Here is an 8,630-nt window from a genome sequence, read left to right on the forward strand (position 1 = left end):
ATCAGAAAGAATGAATACCTACCATTTACACTGACATGGAGGAACTGGAGGATATTATCCTAAGTGAAATAAGTTAATCAGAGAAAGACAATTATCATAAGGTTTCACTCATATAAGGAATATAAGAAAGTGCAGAGGATCATAGGGGAAGGGAGGGAAAACTGAATGGGAAGAAATCAGAGAGGGGACAAACCATGAGAGACTCTTGACTCCAGGAAACAAACTGAGGATTGCAGAAAGGGGGTTTCAGAAAGGAGGAAGATGGGGTAACTGGGTGATGGACATTAAGGAGGGCATGTGATGTGATGAGCACTGGGTGTTATACACAACTAATGAATCACTGAACACTACATCAAAAACTAATGATGCTAAGAGAGCAGGAGGGGAAGAATGAAGCGGGGGAAATTGGGGGAGGAGACGAACCATGAGAGACTATGGACTCTGAAAAACAAACTGAGGGGAGGGGGGTGGGAGGATGGGTTAGCCTGGTGATGGGTATTAAAGAGGGCACGTTCTGCATGGAGCACTGGATGTTATGCACAAACAATGAATCATGGAACACTACATCAAAATCAATCAATCAATCAATCAATTCTATCCTGCTCCTCCTCCTCAAAAAAAAAAAAAACAAAACTAATGATGTACTATATGTTGGCTAATTGAATTTAAATTAAAAGAAAGAGAGAGAGAAACTCAAAACTCAACCTAAAAAAATGTATTAAAGTAATAGAAAAGTGAAAGGTTGAGGTGAAGAGTAAGTGGGAAGAAGTGACCTACCTTAAAGTACTTCAGAGAGAGGACTGGTGTGATGTCATTGTGATGGACTGGCCAAGAAGTTTCACATGTTTAGGTCATTATAATAGATTACTAACAGGTATCTCCAAAAAGGAGTCATCTCTGGAATGTGGTGACAGTGATGGTTAGATTTATCGTGGCCAAAGTGCCACTGACTTTCTATGATCCCATGATTCTGTAAAGCTTACAACTGACTTGGGGAAATGAAATTGAAATTCTGGAGACTGTGAACTCTGAATCTGGCTGAAATCACCATACACATCTTAGGCCAGGATCCCATTTGAGCTAATTCAAATTCTAAGACCAAAGCAGGTGAAAATCATAAGATCCAGGAATACAATCCTGAGGGAGGTACAAGAAATCAGTTTCCAGACTTCACCTAATATAGAGTTAAGCTTTAGCAATCCAGAAAAACTTGCTCTTTGTTTCCTATTACTGATAATAAAGTGTTTCTCTAAATTATATTAAAATGTGAAAGTGTCGTGTCACTGCTCCGTACCAACATGTACTGGGATTTGATTTTATTTTAAATATTTTATTTATTTATTTGACAGAGACACAGCAAGAGAGGGAACACAAGCAGGGGGAGTGCGGGAGGGAGAAGCAGGCTTCCCGCAGAGCAGAGAGCCCGATGTGGGGCTCCATCCCAGGACCCTGGGATCATGACCTGAGCCGAAGGCAGACGCTTGACTGACTGAGCCACCCAGGCGCCCCAATGTGCTTGGATTTTATTCATAAACTGAGGGTGAGGACATGCAGGCAACGTGGCTGGCATAACAGAAACATCTATTTATGTATTATCTACCATCTGTCAGGCAACATGTATCACTTTGTATAAGTTATTTTGTCCAAATAAATATACATCTTACAAATAGTTTACAGAGAAATGAAGAAGCTTGCCTAAGGTCACAAACAGGGCAATCAGCAGTCAGAACTGGAAATCAGATCTCTCCAAAACCAAAGTATACCCATGCTTCTTCCAGTACACCACACTGCTCCTCAAAAACATCTATCAACAGGCTGCTGTATGCCAGAGACATTCGTATGTTATTTTATTAATCTACCCCACATTCATCAGTTTCTTATTAGCAACTCCTTTTTACAGATGGAAAAAGCAGAAGTGCAGAGAGAAGTAAGAAGTGGAAGAGAGGGGCGCCTGGGTGGCTCAGTTGGTTGGGCGACTGCCTTCGGCTCAGGTCATGATCCTGGAGTCCCGGGATCAAGTCCCACATCAGGCTCCCTGCTCAGCAGGGAGTCTGCTTCTCCCTCTGACCCTCACCCCTCTCATTCTCTCTCTGTCATTAAAAAAAAAAAAGAAGAAGTGGAAGAGATTTAGATACAGATCTGTCTGACTCCAAGAACTGCAGGTTTTAAACTGCCCTTAACACTCTACTGAACTAACCCACTAATATGGGAAGTACAATTTACTAACAACAGCCTTGTCATATCAACTCTGAGTCTGGATGACTTGGGCAAGTCATTTGCTCTTTGAGTCTCTCTCTCTCTCCTCCCATCCTCTACCTGTCTAATGAGGCTGTTGTTAAGAGCATATTAAGGAAAGCACAAAATACTGACTTAGAAAAGCAGTGTATGGGACTATATGTACAGTTGCTCTGCTTCACACCAACATTCAGTGGTTCAAGAGAGAATTACTGTGACATTACTTAAGGCTTAATCTCGTTTAGTGTTAGCATTTGATGTGCAATTTTGATGAAATTTATTAAATTATTCTGTTTTTATTAATTTCCATTGTAAAAATCCCTTTTTCAAATTTTGCTAATTCTTACTGTTTGGGAGAGAACTCAGTCTTAATAATAAAAAATCTGAATCACATAATTCTTCTTTAAGAAACAATTTTCTTAGCACTGCAAATAACTGATAGATTGAAGTCCAGCCTGGACTGTTTTAATAAATAAGACATATTTACTTGGTGCTACTAATACTTATCTGGAAATAAGCAGTTTTTAATGATCTTGTTTTCAAAACATATCATAAAATCCTATGTAAGATTTGCTTTATTGTTGTACCATATGAAATGCCTAAGTTTTCTGTCTGGGAAAAACACTCCTGTGTTTCTCCTTAACTTACATACAGAAAATACTTCTGACACCAGATATGTGCATTTTTTTTTTCTCACACCAAACAATTCTTTGGGACACCAGCTGGGTGTCCAACAATTCAACACAGGTTAAGGGGTCAGTCCCAAAAGACTGCCCCCTAGTTCAGATGCAATTGCAAGTAGTAGGTCCCTGTGTTACCCACAACTTCTCTTTGACTTGGCTACAAATCAGAGTTTCCTAAAATTCCCTCCTTGGATTCAATCATTTGCTTGAATATCACACAGAACTCAAGGAAATACTAACATTCTCCAATTTATTTGATAAGGCATACAGATGAAGAGCCAGATGAGGAGATATATAGTGAGGTCTAGAAGGGTCCTGAGCTCATAAACTTCTGTCCCTGTGAAGTTAGTGTATGTCACCTGTCACCCTTCTGGCATAGAGCTATGTCCACCAACCAGGAAGCTCTCTGAACCCTTTACTTTTGGAATTTTCATGGAGGCTTCATAATGTGGGCATGATTAACCATTAACTCAATCTCTAGTCCTTCATGCCTTCCCAGAGGCTGGGAGATGAGGCTGAAAGTTGCAAGCTTCTAATCATGGCTTAGTCTTTCTGGTGACCAGCCTCAATCCTAAAGCTATCCAGGAACCCATGAAGAGTCATTTCATTAGAATAAAAGACAGCCCTGTCACCCAGGAAATTCTGAGGGATTTAGGAGCTCTGTGTCAGGAACCAGGGTCAAGACCCAAATATTAAAACAAAAGATACTCTTAGTGTTCTCATCACTTAGGAAATTACAAGGGTTTTAGAAAGCTTTGGCCAGGAACTGGGGTCAGAGACCAATATATATATATATATTTTTTCTATTATTTGACAATATCTATCTTTCATTTATAGTGCAAAGGTAAGCTTCAGAATAACTCAGGCCAATAATTGCCAAGTATATATTAGTAGCCTCTGAATTGATGAGGTTTAGGTGTCTCTATCTTATAAAGGAAATGGCCGAGACAGTGTTACAAAGAAGGGAAGTCATTGAATTATTACTTCCTTTTTACCTAATGCATGCAATACGTTTCTTTCAAGATTTTTATGATTATATGACACAGATGCAAGTATGCTGTTAAAAAAGAAACTCTCCTTGGTTTCTTAAATCCTTAGAATAGGCCCAAAGAAAGCTGCTGAGTGGGCACAAACCAGTAAATTCACTTTTCTGACCAGCATGTTGGAAGCTGGCTCAGTGGATCTTCACTAAGGGAGATGCCATGCAGCAAGCCCACTCATAGTTGTGTGACACTTTCCCTGTAAGAGGGCAGCCCCTCTCAGAATATCACGTGGTACAGAATTAAACAGGGCTGGCAATGCTTTCCCAATTCTTAATATGGATAATTTTCAAGAAACGTTTCTCAAGAGGCCAAAATTATACATATACCTCTCTTGAACTCCATGGGAACTAGCTTTGGAATGGAAATATATATATATATATCGCTTTTAATAACTATATATAAATGTAACTATATAATAATAATATAAACTATAACTATGTATATTATATAAGTTATATAACTATATAAATAAGTATAATATAAAAAAAAAACTAACCATACACAAAATTATGAACAGAGAGCCTTGCCTTTCCCAGCCACCAAAACATGAACAGTGAACCATCATCATGCCTACTCTCCCATCACTGGGTAAGCTTTTCTATTTCAGCAGAGATATATGAAAAACCAAGTTTCCAAATAGTTCAAAGAGCCATTTCATTAATAAAAATAAAGCATTCTAAATGGTTTTCTCTACCCATGTAAAAAAATTGACAATAGGCCTGTCGTAAAATAAATATAATCCACGTATGTTTTCAGAAAATTTATTTTTCACAGGAGTCTTCTCGATCACCTCACTTGATCTTCCCAGCAACCCTGAAAGAAAATAAGGCATGAATTATCACCTTCATTTTACAGCTAAGGTGCCTGAAGTACAGCAGGATGAAGTAAGTAGCCAGCCAAGGTCATGTCATGGTGTCAGAAGAAGGTAGAGCCAAAACAAGGAAACTGCCTTAAACTTCTAGATTCAGGGTTAGTCTACTTCTGTTTAAAACACAACAACAGCAACAACAACAACAACAACAACAAACGCTCTCACTTCTGGAATTGTGCTGTGGAAACAAAGAGAAAAAGAAACAGGGAACAGAGAAATGCCCATGAGAGGAGGCACTATTTGCTTTCTTTAGGGCAATGTTAGGCCTCACTTCAACTCTCTTGTGTCTCTGCTTAGATAAGTAAGGGCATCCCACAGCTGGCCTCCTACGGCAAAGACAACATTCCTACAGGATCCAATAATGGCAGCAGGGACTTGTGATTCCTGACATCTATGTCAGGATACATTGATACATTGGAAGTCACATGACCTCCCTGCACACCATGCATCTGTGAATGCAAATGAGAGAGTTGAGGAGAAGTGGACTGACATTGTATTCAGGATGGCCTGAACCATATTAGTGATAAGACCACAGTAACACTCTTCTTAAATTTGGAGGCTAAGGTTCAGCCCTTATGAAAAATACACCAGAAATGATTAACCTTCTCTTTAGAAAAATGTACATGCATTTTAACACACACTACTGTCTAAAATTCTAGAAGGTTTCTAGATTTCCTTATGGCATTTATAGATTTCCTTATGAATCTCTATGGAATTTTGAAACTTGAAATTAAGAACAACTTACTCTGATAATCAGTGAATTTAAGTTAAGACTTCAGCACTAGAAGCCAGATATTTAGGCAGACATGTGGCAAAAACAATCAGTCAAAAATCAGTTAATTCAGTAAGGGAAAAAAATCTACAGGTCATTCGGCCAAAACAAAACAAAATGAAACAAAACACTATTGAGTATTTATTTAAATTTGTGTCTCTAGCAGTAGTTTATTTATTTTTATTTTTTTATTGTTATGTTAATCCCCATACATTACATCATTAGTTTTAGATGTAGTGTTCCATGATTCATTGTTTGTGCATAACACCCAGTGCTCCATGCAGAACGTGCCTTCCTCAATACCCATCACCAGGCTAACCCATGCTCCCACCCCCCTCCTCTCTAGAACCTCAGTTTGTTTTTCAGAGTCCATCGTCTCTCATGGTTCATCTACCCCTCCGATTCCCCCCCTTCATTCTTCCCCTCCTGCTACATTCTTCTTCTTCTTTTTTTTTTCTTTCTTAACATATATTGTATTTTTTTTTAAGATCTTACTAATTTATTTGAGAGAGAGAGAGCACAATCAGGAGGAGGGGCAGAGGGAGAGGGAGAAGCAGACTCCCCACTGAGCAAGGAGCCTGACGCGAAGCTCGATCCCAGAACCCTGACGTCACAACCTGAGCTAAAAGCAGACACTTAACCAACTGAGCCACCCAGACACCCCTCTACAGTAGTTTAAACCCTATTTTCCTCCTAGTTTAACCCATTTCCTTCTTGTACCACCAGCACATTGTGCACCTTGAACTATCTGAGATTGAATCAAAACAGGGCAGAGGATAGGAATATAGGAGATGCCATGATGGCAAATGGTTTCACAAGTGTGGCACCCAGGTTAAAGGTCCTTCAGATTCCTCTCTTTGCTCTACAATTTAAACCACTCCTGTATTTAAACTCTCTGCATCTAGAGCAGTAGCTACTGCTTCAGTATGTACCAATAAGTGTAAACCAAGCACCTCTTGGCTCCAAGATCCCCCAAAGGTGAGCCCTTTTAGGACCCTTCCTACACTGATTGCTTCAAGATGGCTCCAGGGTATAACAGAATATGTCTTTAAAATTTGCATTTCTCTAATTAGCAAATTTGCACATTAGCTACCTCCACAGCAACCAGCTGCTGCTTGTTTCCTGGATGTATGACACCTCATGACACCACAGAGCCTTCTCTCTGAATCCTCAATTAGAGAGCAAGATTGCATCTTTGTCAGTCCGTGTGGAAAACACATACCTTTACTTAGTCTGCTTTCCCTTAAATAAACTTGGAATTGACCAACTTCTAAGGTGGGAAAAGAAAATATCAGAACTTCCGTTTCCTGACTCCTATAGCCTACGATGGGAGGAAGGAGGTATGCTTATGATACATGGCTTAAGATACTTTGGATTAAAGGGAGAAATGCTATAATCAGGAATGGCTTAAAAATGGATCATCAGTAAAGGCTATGTAGGTATTGCTGAAAACTTTGATAAATACAAAGCATATGTTTTGCCTAAAGCCAGTATCACTCTGGCTGACTCTGATTTTTCCCCCCAGATGCAAGGAAATGTGATTATTCTGCAAATGAGGTAAAAAGTATTGAAATAATGCCTATGTATGTCATGACAAAGTGATGATGTATTCCTCATTCTTGACTCTCTTAGTCTCCTGAAAGATATTTCAAATAAAGATTTAAGGTTCTTCTAAATAGTACATGCTGTGCTGGATTGCATTTTACTCAGCTAAGCACATGCCTTTGGATACAAATGAGCAAGCATTGAGGAAAAAGTCCAATGGCTGTGAAATTAAATCCAAATAAGGAAACCATCATATGGAAGCACCATCTCCTTTTCCCCACTAGGAATAATCAGTGACTTCATGAATTTTAACAGTGGCAGAGACCTAAGACATTATTTTGTACATTATTTATTATAGTTCTCATATATGGAAACAGAGTCAGAGAGAAGTGAAGTAACTTGATAAAAACTAAACACTGTATAAGAAGCAAACCTAATTTAAGCATCAGCCATCCTTCATTCAGCAAGAGTGGAATGTTTAACACATACTTGGAATGCTTAACATATACTAAGTACTATTCTAGATGCGGGAGATGTAAAGGACTTCTCCTCAAAGAGTTTAGTCTAAAGGAGGACATGAACTTGTAAACAAAATCAGCAAAAGCTCATGAGATTGATACTATTAATTTCCATTTAATAAATCAGAAAATTGGGGTTTTGAGTGGTCACACAGCTAGTGAGTAGAACATTCAGATCTGCCTGATTTCAGAATTCATGTTCTGTGCTTGTTCTTTGAAGTGCAAGAATTTCTCAACAAACATGTTTGAATATGTATATGTGTGAGGTGGGCCATGGCAGGAGGAAATTACTGTATATGTACTTTAAATGTTTCATAATCTCCCTCTAGTGAGCCATCCAACAACCTCTACTAGAAAATAAATACCAGAGGCAAGCATTTGCCCACAAATGCTGACCTCTGACCAGAAACATTTTGCAGGGGTACAAATAAAATTATATTAGCCAATGCTCATTACCTTGAGCAGGATTGTGTGTGTGTGTGTGTGTGTGTGTGTGACAGGTTTCTATTGCTCCTCCTAGGCTATAAACAGTCAGAGAACCCATCTGTCAAAAGCCTTCTAAAAGCCTGCTCTATTTCATCTCACCTAGCTTCTTACCCTAAGAAATGTAAACTTGACAGGAAGAAAACAAGCAGCCGTTAGCAGCAGAGCCTGTCCTGTTAATGATTTTGGCTATGTTGCATTCAGGAATGGTCAGAACCACGCTGCAATTTCAACTGATGTTGTAGAATGCACTCTTGGTGAGTCAAGCGATGTCATCCCAGTGATAAGGCGGGGAGAAGGTGACCGTCTAAGTAGAGGATGGGATCCATGATGGGATGGATGTTTACTAAACATAATATTTGTCCCTGTAGAATAGTCTAATTTATATATATATTTTAAAGATTTTATTTATTCATTTGAAACAGAGAGATAGAGATAGAGAGAGAGACCATGAGCAGGGGGAGAAGCAGAAGGAGAGGG

Source organism: Mirounga angustirostris, unplaced genomic scaffold (genome assembly GCF_029215605.1).
Source record: "Mirounga angustirostris isolate CCGP_5_RB_7025 unplaced genomic scaffold, mMirAng1.0.hap1 SCAF_13, whole genome shotgun sequence".
NCBI lineage: Eukaryota > Metazoa > Chordata > Mammalia > Carnivora > Phocidae > Mirounga > Mirounga angustirostris.